Genomic DNA, 13,342 nt, shown 5'->3' with positions numbered 1-13,342 from the left:
TGTGGTTAACTCAGAGCAGAGTATCTGCAGAGGGATTTTTACAAATAAGGATAGGTGCCAAGAGAGCAAGGGGAGCAGTGCTCCCAATGCTCAAGACCCACGTTAAAGGGGAAAGTGAGAGTCAGAAAATGTCAAATTTGAAGGATTTTGGAGGCCATGCTATGAACTGGAACATCGGAGTGGAGTACTATCTGAAAATACACTCAGAAAGGCCTGGCGAATGACTCACTCTTCCCTCCTCTTAGCAACATGTGCTCTTCCCCTGTGCTTTCCCACAGAGTCTGACTGTCTTCCAGGCCAGGAGAGCCTTGGGGGCTTCTAGGTGAGAAGTGTCAAACTGTAATTTCCTTCACCTAATCCATGCTTGACACATGGCTTACAGAATCAGTAAGCATTTTATATATGAAGCACTGGGAGAGGGGAAAAGAAAGTCGGGGAGACAAAATAAGGGATTGAAAGGGTTTTTAATTATGAAAAGTATTTCTTTCAAGTTGTCAGAAAGCCGAAGTTGACTTTTCATGTTTTGGGTTTAAACGTTGATAATTTGTATCATTTCATGCAACCACTCAAGCTGCATGTAGTCATCACTAGAGCTAACATCACAGCAACTTGAAGAATAACGCAAACAATGGTTTCACTAATTAAAGATAAAGCCAACTTAAATTCAGACCTTGGGAGGCAGCATCTACCCCTTACAGTAGTGATTGGTTGCTGTATTGTAGCAGATCACTGAACTGGTAGAGCCAAGATAAAATACTGATTGTAGTGATATTTTTTGGAAGTCTCCTGCTCACACTTCCTGAATCCTCATTTCCTTCTTGGGTCTCTGATGGAGTTGAAAACTAGAAAGTGATACTTATGATTTTCCTTGTTTGCCTGATGCAGAAAGCAAGTTATGATAGAAAGTAAATTAGGTACAAGACTTTGGACTCACCAAGATAGAATAGATATGGAGTATTTTCTCTGAATTTGTCAAATGCAAGTGGACTAGACATTGTTGATGTATTTGTTGCCTGTATATATTGTGTATAGTCAGTATAGATTATTGAATATAGTTTTTCTTCTATTAATTATAGACTTTTATTTTAGACAAAAAGGGGAAATTAGTGATATTTCATTCTTATTTTAGTAAATAAAGCTTGTCTGAAGATCAGAGAGTAAAACAGCCACACTGATCAGCCATACAGACCAGGCAGTGGTGACACACACCTTTAATCCAAGTAGCCACACTAGTTTGTCATAGAAACTGTTTGATAGTGGTGCATGCCCTTAATCCCAGTACTAGAGAGAAACATAAGATGGGAGGAGACAGGTTTTAGGCTCAGTCTCTTTCTGAGGATTCCTGGAGGCAGGATCACCATTTTAGGACTGATGTCAAGGAAGAGCCAGTGACTGGCTGCTTTGCTTTTCTGATCTTCAGGTTGAACCCCAATATCTGTCTCTGGGTTTTTATTAATCGTGCTCCAACTTGAAGTGGAATTCAGAATGGAGATGTTTTGCTTAACCGTATCTGGCAAACATCAGAGAAAACAGCAATTAAAGTTTGATTCATCTAACTGACAATTTGAAACAAAATGTCAGGATTAAATGAGGGGCTCTGTCTAAAGAAAGATTCTGAACAACTAAAAAGAAAAGGTTTCTGTCAGTTAGAATGTGTCCACCACAGGTAAGAATCCTGCTACCTGGGCATTGTTTAAGGAGACACCTTAGCTCCCATTAAAGTATAAGACATACCTGAGAGCTGACACTGCTGTCAGCTGCCTCTCTGCTGTGCTGTGGCCACATCAGCTTCATACTGTCAGGTTCTATCAGTTCAAACGGCTGTGCGTTGGTAGCAATTGAATCTCCTTTTCTGTTCCCACCCATCTGCAGAGAAAAAAAAGCCATCCTTTTTTTCAAAGACAGAAGAAAAGTATTTTTCAAAGCTTTAGCAAAAATATGTTAGTTTCTGAATCCGTCGGTGGTAAATGAGATGGTAGTTCTGTAAGAGCTAACAGGGCCACTCCTGGAGTCAGAGATGCTCTTGGCTGACCCCGGGTTTTATGGATTTCATGGAGAAGAAGAGAGGCAGAACTTAGCAATGGTCTATTTGCAGCAAACAAGAGTGTGGGGACTGAACATTTGGATAGTAAGTAGGCAGTGCAGGATTAAGTGCATATTTTGACAGACTGCAGAATGACCAAGGGTTATACATAAGTTTAGAATTAAGAACAAAAGTGACTGTCAAACAATTGACTTCTGTATATAAATATCTTGGGAAACGTAGCTATTTTTATTTAAATATCATTAGTTCATAGCTACAAACAGATGAAGGAGGTCATGATTGCCTCTGACTTTCCAAGCAGTTAAACTAAAGCAAAGAAAGTCTGAATCCTTAGGATAGATGATTTCAAATTCAAAGGATTAAGCTGATGGACCATGCATGTGTTTCTGGAGGAAGACTGTCACTCTATCCTCCAACATCAATTTTCCCCAAACCCTGCTAATTGTATAGCAGAGTATCGCAAAACACGCTTTCTTTTTTTAAAAATTAATTAATTTATTTACTAAAGATTTCTGCCTCCTCCCCGCCACAGCCTCCCCTTTCCTTCCTCCTCCCCCAATCAAGTCCCCCTCCCTCATCAGCCCAAAGAGCAATCAGGGTTCCCTGCCCTGTGCAAAGACCAAGGACCACCCACCTCCATCCAGGTCTAGTAAGGTGAGCATCCAAATTGCCTAGGCTCAAAATACTGCACCATAAACACTCCTGATATTACAGAAGATGAAAATGTGTAGGAAGATTTGAATGAATTATTTAGGGATGGTGAGATGCTCAGTGGATAAAGGCATTTGCTACAAAAGTGTGGAGACCCAAATTCAATCTGTTGGGTCTCATAAAGCCAGGGCACGAAGCCCCGTGTAACTTCCTGAGCCTAACTCGAGTTTGGGGACCTGTCTTTGGCCATAACTTTCGCATATGAGTGATTCAGCACAGCCCGACCTAAACCCGCCTCTGCTCAGCCACCGCTAACATGGTAATATATTATTGGCCTTATTCCCCACTCCACCTCACCCCATCCCAAGACTCCCACCCCCTATCACAACCTTATATAAGTTTCTGCCTGATACAATAAAACGAGACCATGCTTCGATAAAACTCCCAGCTAGCTCAGTGTATTTCTCTCTCTCAGGTTGCCAAGGGGAAGGTCTGGGTGTTGAAACTCACCGTTTGCTCAGCCCCAGGGAGAGACCTGCAGACAGGCTCTGTCATACACCTATCTGCTGGAGATCCTGGCAAATTCCTATAACCCATGTGAAGGTGGAAGGAGACAGCCTATTAAACAAAGCTATCCTATGACTTCCACACATGTACTGTGTCGTTCACACCCAAGCACAAATTATGCACACACACACACAATAATAATAATAACAACAACAACAATAAGCCTTACAGTATCTAGACTAGGAAGGTTATAGGTGACAACATATTTTATTTATTATTTCATAAATGATAAAAGAGTATGATGGGGCCTGGAGCGATATCTCAGTGGTTAAGGGCACTGACTGTTCTTGCAGAGGACACTGAAGTTTTGTTATTCACTGGTATACCTTTATACCACTCTAATGTCATTGTCCCTGAAATTACCAGAGCAGAATGAAGCCACCTCTGCCCCCGTGAGGAGTGTTGGTTACTCGGTTGCTTCTTATTTCCTTGCTAAGCATTAAGTTTGTTTCCATCTGCATCTGTGAAAGATCTGTCATCCCAGTTCCCCCAATTTTGTCTCCCCAACATTCTCAGAAATCATATAAAGATGTCATATTAATCTCATCAAATGCCTTCTCTCTAGACTTGAACTGAAGAGGAAGTAGTCTTTTATAGCTCAATATTCTTTCCAAATATATACCTCTTGACCTTTTATATTCTTAATGGAGGTGAGTGATCAAGTCCCACAGCAGAGTCTGAGGATTTCATTTGTAAATTGTGCAAAGTGTTTATGATTCTTTATTTTCGGGATCACCTTGAATGGGACATTGGGCACCCAGGTTAGACACTCTTTCTAGATCTGTCTATGAATCTATTTCTGGGGGAGATTAACATTTGACTTGTTGGACTAGGTAAAGTAGGTAATTCCTACCTACACAGTTGAGCTTTTTTTTTTTTTTTTTTTTTTGGCTTTTCGAGACAGGGTTTCTCTGTGGTTTTGGAGCCTATCCTGGAACTAGCTCTTGTAGACCAGGCTGGTCTCGAACTCACGGAGATCCGCCTGCCTCTGCCTCCCAAGTGCTGGGATTAAAGGCGTACGCCACCAACCGCCCGGCTCACAGTTGAGCTTTTTTCAGTCTGTTGAGAGCTCCAATAAAACAAAAAATAAAAGCAGGAAAAAATTTCCCTTTGTTTAACATCAAGCGCTAGAGCATTGTATTCTTCCGCCCTGGATGGGAATTTGGACTATTAGCTCTCTGGATCTCAGATGTATACCACTGGCATTTCTGGGGCTTTCACACATTATATGACTTCTCAGTCACCTAAATCATGGGAGACAGTTCTTTATGCCGAATCACAGAGATGTGTGCACGCATGTCCTATGGGTTCCATTTCTCTGACGAATCCTTACTCATAGTACAGAGTTTCAGTGTTAGCTTCCATTTCGGCATCCTATTAATCCACTATCATATAAGGCACATACTCAAACTTTGGTATCCTTTCAGTGGAATCAAGTGCAGACACGTAATGACAGATATGTAATTAAATAGTCAAATGGCCTGAGATTTTCCAGATGGGAACCCCTGAGAAGATGTAAAGGTCTATTTTTAGAGGAATTTCTCTCCTTTCTTTTCATTTTGTGCAGCTGACAGATCTCTCAGACAGAGTGCTGACATGTTGTGATGGCCCTTCTTCTGGGACCAATTTTGTTGACAGGCAGACCCAATTTGACATTGTTCAGGGCTGTAAAATCCCCCTCCTGTCCAGGCACGGCGTGTACAAATTGACCACCTTGGCTCTTCCGTGCCTTTTAGTAGTGGAGAAAAATGGGTAAACGGAATGTGGAGGGCTGTCAGTGGTGCTCCTCACGTGGAAATAGAACCCATCACTGCAGTGGGTTGAGATTGAATTGATTCAGATAAATAAATTACATCATTGTATAACTACAGTGTGATGGGAACTCGAAGAGCAGCGAGTGGCTGACTGCTTCATCTAAGTTTCTGAGTGAGAGCTTTGACTTGTGGTTTTGAAGTCTGGTTATTTCACTTACCCAGGGTCAGATCAGATAGATCAACCAAATTCTGCTCCCTGTTTCAGGAAAATAAATCCCCCCGTTTTCTCATCATTGAAGACCAACTGCACCCATCACAAACTGCCACCACTCACCTCAGAGCTCTTCTCTCTTCCACACCAAAGAGAAAGCATGAATGAAGAGACTGGCCAGCCAGCTAGGCTTCCCCTACGTGATGGTTATGTCCTTACACAAGATGAGATTTCTTCTACACAAGTACGACAGGTCTTTACCAAGGACTTAAAAATGTTTATTGGTTGTTTATTTACTCATTGTGAGCCTGCCATGTGGGCAACAGAATACAACTTGTGGAATTCAGTTCCCTCCTTGTACCGTAGAGGTGCCAGGGATTGCACGGTATGCAGAGTTTTCCTGTCCTGACCACCTGCTCCCAAATAATGGGCAACCACTTCCCAAATAACTGACTCAAGACTTAATATAAATTATAAATACTTGGCCGATAGCTTGGGCTTATTACTAACTAGCCTTTACAACTTAATCCATTTTTGGTAATCTATGTATTGCCACGTGGCCTGTGGCTTCACCTGTCCTCCAGCATGCCTTACTCCCTCTGTGTCTCCTGTGATGTCACTGACTCCGCCCTTCTTCCTCCCAGCATTCTCAGTTTGGCTTTCCTGCCTAACTTTATCCTGTTCAGCTATTGGTCAGTCATCTTGTTTATTAAACCAATTATAGTGACATATATTCACACGATGTACAGAAAGATCATTCCACAGCATTAAACTCATGTGGTAAGTGTGTTTATATGCTGAGCCATGCCATTTTATTTATTTATTAATTCTTTGCCAGAACTTCAACAGAATTATAGCTTCAAAGGCATTACTTACCTCTGTCTCTACTTTAGAAAACTTAACCAATGTGGTGACTGCCTCTTGGAGCTGTCTATACATGTAAGGGAGAGGAATGAGAAGCGAAACCCGGAAAGAGTTCTCTGCCAGAGCAGAAAGTGCTTTAACTATTGATACATCAGCTTCTTGAATATATTCCTTCAAAGGACCCAGATCTCTTTAAACTGACCTAGGATCAGGATTGATCCCAGAATCTAGAGGAGGCTGGGACCTGTTGGAAATGGGAGCATAGAAGGATCAGCTTATGTGTAGAACTAAGGGTGGGATGTAGAAAATTTATTGTCCTAGCATCTCATTCTTTCTACCCTCTCACCATTTCAAGCATCACTATCATACACACAAATGGCCCTGTATATCCAGTCTTGACAGTTCCTCAAAACTCCAACTTAGTTTAACAGTTGCTTGATAGGTGTTCTCAGTAGAAAACATGTGTGCACAAGTGTGTATCACACACACAAACGCACACTCACAGGATTCCCACACTTTCTTAAAAATAGACCCTTAGTGTTTTATTGGTTATAAAAATATGTGCTTTTCATTTGATTGAATTTTGATTTTTAAAAGTAAGTTTTATAGTACTGTATAATACCCATGGTCTGAGACTAGGGGCATGGTCTATGACAGAACTTCCCATTAAATACTTTGCTCAAGAACCCAGAACCATATATTCTGGGATATTAAATGAGGACCTTAGTCTCTGTCAGTAATGTCCAGAACTCTGGAAGAGATAAGGAAAATGTCCATGTCACTCTGGGTTATGGGCACCCTTTGCTGTCCTAATGGTATGGCATTTGGAACCCCATTTAAAAATTCTGGACACTATTCCTCTGAATTACCTTCTTCTAAATGTACTTGGGGCAAGATCACTCTAACAGGGTTGAAAAGATGTCTCAGCAGTTAAGGGTGTACATTTTTCTGGCCAGTGAAACAGGGGTTAGTTCTCAGCACCCACATGGAGGTTACACCCTACTATAATGCCAGTTTCAGGGGATCTGGCGCCCTCTTCTGATTTAGCAGGCATCAAGCACAGACATGCAAGTGGTGCACAGATACACATGCAGTAAAAAGCCTCATACACATAAGATAAATAGAAAAGAGATCACTCCAATGCTTATTAAAGGGAGTCTTTAGAAATTTATTTTGTCCTCTTTTTACTTATTTATTTTTTTAAAAAAAAGGAAACATTTTTTTTCATTATACTTACTAATCCAAGTTTCCACTCCCTCCCCTCCTCGCATTTCCTCCACAAACCCTCCCATCCCACCCCCTCTAGTCCTTAGAGAGAGTAAGGCACATTGCTTTGGAGAAGGTCCAAGGCCCTCCCTACTATACCTAAGCTGAGCAAGGTATCCGTCCAAAGAGAATAAGTTCCCCAAAAGCCAATATATGCAGTAGGGATAAATCCTGGTGTCACTGCCAGTGACCCCTCAGTCTGCCCTAGCCATGTAACTGTCAACCACATTCAGAGGGACTAGTTTGGTCCCATGCTTGTTCTTTCCCAGTCTGGCTGGAGTTTGTGAGCTTCCATAGCTCAGGTAGACTGTTTCAGTGAGTGTGCCCATCATGGTCTTGACCTCTTTGCTCATATTCTCATTCCTTCCACTCTTCAACTGAACTTTGGGAGTTCAGTCCAGTGCTCTGATATGGGACTCTGCCTCTGTTTCTATCAGTTTCTGGGTGAACGTTCTTTGGTGATATTTAAGATATTCATTAGTTTGACTACAGGGCAAGTCAAGATCGGGATCCCTCTCCTCTATTGCTTAGGGTCTTAGCTAAGATCATCCTTGTGGATTCCTGGGAATTTCTCTAGAGCCAGGTTTATTGCTAACCCTCAATCAAGATATCTCTTTCCTTGCTCTGATCTCTGTCCTTTCTCCTTCTTGACTATCCCATTCCCTCAAGTTCTCCTCACCCCTCCCCTTCCCTCCTCCTTTTCCCCCTTTTCCCTCCCTTCTCCCCCTACCACCATGCTCCCAATTTTGTCAGGTGATCTTGTCTGCTTCCAATTTCCAGGTGGATCTATAAATGTTTTTCTTTGGGTTCACCTTATTACTTAGCTTCTCTAGAATCATGAACTATAGGCTCAATATCTGTTGATTATAGCTAGTATCCACTTATGAGTGAGTATATATCATATTAATCTTTTTGGGCCTGGATTACCTCACTCAGGATAGTGTTTTCTGATTCGATCTATTTGCATGCAAATTTCAAGATGTCATTGCTTTTTACAGCTGAGTAGTACTCTAATGTGTAAATGTGTCACATTTTTTTATCCATACTTTGGTTGAGGGGCTTCTAGGTTGTTTCCAGGTTCTGGCTATTACAAATAATGCTGCTATAAACATAGCTGAACAAATGTCTTTGTAGTATGATTGAGCATCTTTTGGGTATATGCCCAAGAGGCATATTGCTGGATCCTGAGGTAGGTTTATTCCCAATTTTCTGAGAAACATCCATACTGATTTCCAAAGTGGTTGCACAAGTTTGCATTCCTGCTAGCAATGGATGAGTGTTCCCTTTACTCCACACCCTCTCCAGCATAAGGTATCATCGGTGTTTTTGATCTTAGCCATTCTTACAGCTACAAGATGGTATCACAGAGTTATTTTGATTTGCTTTTCCCTAATGGCTAAGAATGTTGAACATTTTCTTAAGTATCTTTTAGCCATTTTTGATTCTTCTGTTGAGAATTCTCTGTTTAGTTCTGTACCCCATTTCTTAATTGGGTTATTTAGAATTTTGATGTCTAATTTCTTAAGTTCTTTATGTATTTTGGAGATCAGTCCTTTGTCTGATATTGGGTTTGTGAAAATCTTTTCCCATTCAATAGACTGCCTTTTTGTCTTATTGACTGTGTCCTTTCCTTTACAAATGCTTCGTCAATTTCAAGAGGTCACATTTATTTTTGTTTCTTTCAGTGTCTGTGCTACTGGGGTCATATTTAGGAAGTGGTCCCCTGTGCCAATGCGTTCAAGTGTAGTTCCCACTTTTCTATGAGGTTCAGTGTGAACAGTTTTATGTTTAGGTCTTTGATCCATTTGGACTTGAGTTTTGTGCATGGGCATAGATATGGATGTATTTTCATTCTTCTACATGATGTCAACAAATTATGCCCACACCATTTGTTGATGATACTTTCTTTTCTCCATTGTATAATTTTAGCTCTTTTGTCAAAAATCAGGTGTTTGAAGGTGTGTGGATTAATGTCCAATTTTGATTCAATTGGTCAGCCTCCATGTTTTCATGCCAGTACCAAGCTGTTTTCATTACTGTAGCTCTGTAATAGAGCTTGATGTCAGGGATAGTGATCCCTCTAGAAGTTTCTTTATTGTACAGGATTGTTTTGGCTATCCTGGTATTTTGTTTTTCCATATGAAATTGATTATTGTTCTTTCAAGGTCTATGAAGAATTGTGTTGGGATTTTGATGAGTATTGCATTGAATCTATAGATTGTTTTTGGTAGGAATGCCATTTTTACTATGTTGATCCTACCTATTCAAGAGCATGAGAGATCTTTCCATTTTCTGGCATCTTCTTCAATTTTTTTCTTCAAAGACTTAAAGTTCTTGTTGAATAGGTCTTTCACTTCTTTGGTTAGTGTTATCCCAAGATATTGTTATTTATGGCTATTGTGAAAGGTGATGTTTCTCTGATTCCCCTTTAAGCTTCCCCATTCAGCTTCTTTATCATTTGTATATACGAAGGCTACTGAAAGTTTTGAGTTGTTCTTGTATCCTGCCACATCACTAAAGGTATTTATCAGCTGTAGGAGTTCTCTGGTAGAGTTTTGGGGATATATATATATATATATCATCTCCAAATAACAAAAGTTTGACTTTTTCCTTTCCAATATGAATCCCCTTGATCTTTTGTTGTCTTAATACTATTGTTAAAACTTCAAGAACTGTGTTGAAGAGATATGGAGAGAGTGGAGAGACTTGTCTTGGTCCTGATTTTAGTGGAATCTCTTTGAGTTTCTCTCCATTTAATTTGATGTAAGCTGTCGACTGTATATTGATTTTATTATATTTAGACATGTTCCTTGTATCCCTAATGTCTCCAAGACCTTTATTATGAAGGGGTGTTAGATTTTGTCAAATACCTTTTCACCATCTAATGAAATTATCATATGTTTTTTTCTTTCAGTTTATTTATATGATGGATTACATTGATAGATTTTCATTTTTTTTTTCGAGACAGGGTTTCTCTGTGGTTTTGGAGCCTGTCCTGGAACTCCCTTTGTAGACCAGGCTGGTCTCGAACTCACAGAGATCCGCCTGCCTCTGCCTCCCGAGTGCTGGGATTAAAGGCGTGCGCCACCACCGCCCGGCTTAGATTTTCATGTGTTGAACCAGCCCTGCATCTCTGGGATGAAGCTGACTTGATAATGGTGAATGATTTTTTAAAATGTGTTCTTGGATTCAGTTTGACAGTATTTTATTGAGAATTTTTGTATCCATGTTCATGAGTGAGATTGGTCTGTAATTCTCTTTCTTGGTTGAGTCTTTGTGTGGTTTTGGTATTAGGGTAACTGTAGCCTCATAAAAAGAGTTTGGCAGTGTTCCTTCTGTTTCTATTATGTTGACACTTTCAGGAGTATAGGTATTAGCTCTTCTTGGAAGATCTGGTAGAATTCTGCACTAAAACCATCCAGCCCTGGGATTTTTTTGGTTGGGATATTTAGATAACAGCTTCTATTTCCTTGCAGTTTATAGGTTTATTTAAATTGCTCACTGGTCTTGATTTAATTTTGGTATATGGTATCTATCTAGAATATTGTCTATTTCTTTTATGTTTTTCAATTTTGCAAAGTACAAAATTTTTGTAGTATGACCTAATTATTCTCTACATTTCTTCAGTGTCTGTTGTTATGTCCCTCTCTTCATTTTTGTTTTTGTTAATTTGGATGCTCTCTCTCTGCCTTTTGATTAGTTTGGATAATGGTTTGTCTATCTTGTTGATTTTCTCAAAGAACAAGTCCTTTGTTTCATTTGATTCTTTGCATTGTTTTCTTTGTTTCTATTTTGTTGATGTCAGCCCTCAATTTCATTGTTTCTTGTCTTCTACTCCTCTTGAGTCTGCTTCTTTATGTTCTAAAGCTTTCAGGTGTGCTGTTAAGTCACTGATGTGAGCTTTCTCCATTTTCTTTATGTGGGCACTTAGTGCTATGAACTTTCCTCTTAGCACTGCTTCCATAGTGTCCCATAGGTTTGGATACATTGTGTCTTCATTTTCATTGAATCCAGGAAGTCTTTAACTTTTTTCTCTATTTCTTCCTTGACCCAGCTGTGGTTCAGTAGTTCACAGTTCAATTTCCATGAGTTTGTAGACTTTCTGAGAGTAGTATTGTTGTTAAATTCTAACTTTAATCCATGGTGATCTGATAAGACACAGGGGGTTATTCCTGCTTGTTTCTCAGGTCCATTTGATTGGAAAACCTTTTCCCAACCCTTTACTCTGAGGTACTGTCTGTCTTTGAGGTTGAGATGTGTTTCTGTATACAGCAGAAGGCTGGATCCTGTTTTTGAATCCATTTTCTTAGCCTGTGCCTTTTAATAGGTAAACTTAGTCCATTGATATTAAGAGATATTAATGACCAGTGGTTGTTAATTCCTATTATTTTTTCGTAGTAGTGTTTGTGTGTTTTCCTTCTTTGGGTTTTGCTGGTGGTTGATTATCTGGTTGTCTGTGTTTTTGTGGGTGCAGTTAGATTCCTTGGGTTGGGGTTTACCTTATAGTACTTTCTGGCAGGCTGGGGTTGTGGATACATATTGTTTAAATGTGGTTTTGTAAGGAATATCTTGTTTTCTCCATCAATAATGATTGAAAGCTTTGCTGGATATAGTAGTCTGGGCTTGCATCTGTGGTTTCTTAGTGTCTGTAACACATCAGCCTAGGACCTTCTGGCTTTCATGGTTTTCATTGAGAAGTTGTATGTAACTATGATAAGTCTACCTTTTTATATTATTTGACCTTTTTTATTTGCAGCTTTTAGTATTCTTCCTTTATTCTGTATTGTTATGTTTTGATTATTATATGGTGAGGAAACTTTTTGCACCCAGTCTATTTGATGTTCTGTAAGTTTTTTATCTCTTCATAGCATTATCCTTCTTCAGGTTGAGAAAGTTTTCTTCTATGATTTTAATGAATATATTTTCTGTGCCTTAAGCTGGAGTTCTTCTCCTTCTTCTACCCCTATTATTCTTAGGTTTGTTCTTTCCATGGTGTCCCAGATTTCCTGGATGTTGAAGAAAAAAAAAAAAGAATTTGTTGGATTTATGTTTTCTTTGATCAATGGTTCTATTTCCCCTACAGTATCTTCAACACCTGAGATTCTTCTATCTCTTGTATTCTGTTGGTTATACTTGTCTTTGTAGTTCCTGTTTGTTTACCCAGATTTTCCATATCCAGAAGTCCCTTGATTTGTGTCTGTGTGTTTTTTATTGCCTCTATTTAAGTCTTTAAATCTTGAACTGTTTGCTTTACCTGTTTGATTATTTTTTTATTGGTTTTATTAGGTTTTCTTTGAAGGATTTATTAATTTCTTCCAAATGTTTGTTTGTCTTTTTCCTCCATTTCTTTTTTTTTGTTTGTTTTGTTTTTTTGTTTTTTTGAGACAGGGTTTCTCTGTAGCTTTGGTGCCTGTCCTGGAACTAGCTCTTGTAGACCAGGCTGGCCTCAAACTCACAGAGATCCGCCTGCCTCTGCCTCCTGAGTGCTGGGATTAAAGGCGTACACCACCACCACCCAGCTTCCTCCATTTCTTTAAGGGAGTTTTTCATTTCATCTTTAAAGGTCTCCATCATTTTCATAAAGTTACGTTTAAGGTCATTTTCTTCTTCTTTTTCTGGGTTAGGATGATCAAGTCTTCTTGTTTTATGACCACTGGGTTCTTGGGTTACCATATTGCTTTTAAGGTTTACCCATCTCTTCCTTCAAATGAGGCTGTCAGTGTCTTTGTGTCTTGGTCCAATCCCTGCAGTGGCTTTCTGAGTGTTTGGGAATTTTTCTTGGTCTGCTTTGTGTTATCAATGTCTGTGACTCAAGACATCAATGTCTGAGGTCTCTCTAAGCCTACTCTCTTGGTCTTCTCTCCTGGTACACTCTCTTGGTTGCCTCAGTGTTGTAGCAAACTCTTGGTTCCCTCGGTATTATAGCAAGTTCTTCATTCCCTTAGTATTGTAGCAAGCTTGTAGTCCCATTAGTATTGTAGCGAG

This window comes from Chionomys nivalis, chromosome 18 (assembly GCF_950005125.1).
Source record: "Chionomys nivalis chromosome 18, mChiNiv1.1, whole genome shotgun sequence".
NCBI classification, from domain to species: domain Eukaryota; kingdom Metazoa; phylum Chordata; class Mammalia; order Rodentia; family Cricetidae; genus Chionomys; species Chionomys nivalis.
This window is presented reverse-complemented; position numbering follows the sequence as displayed.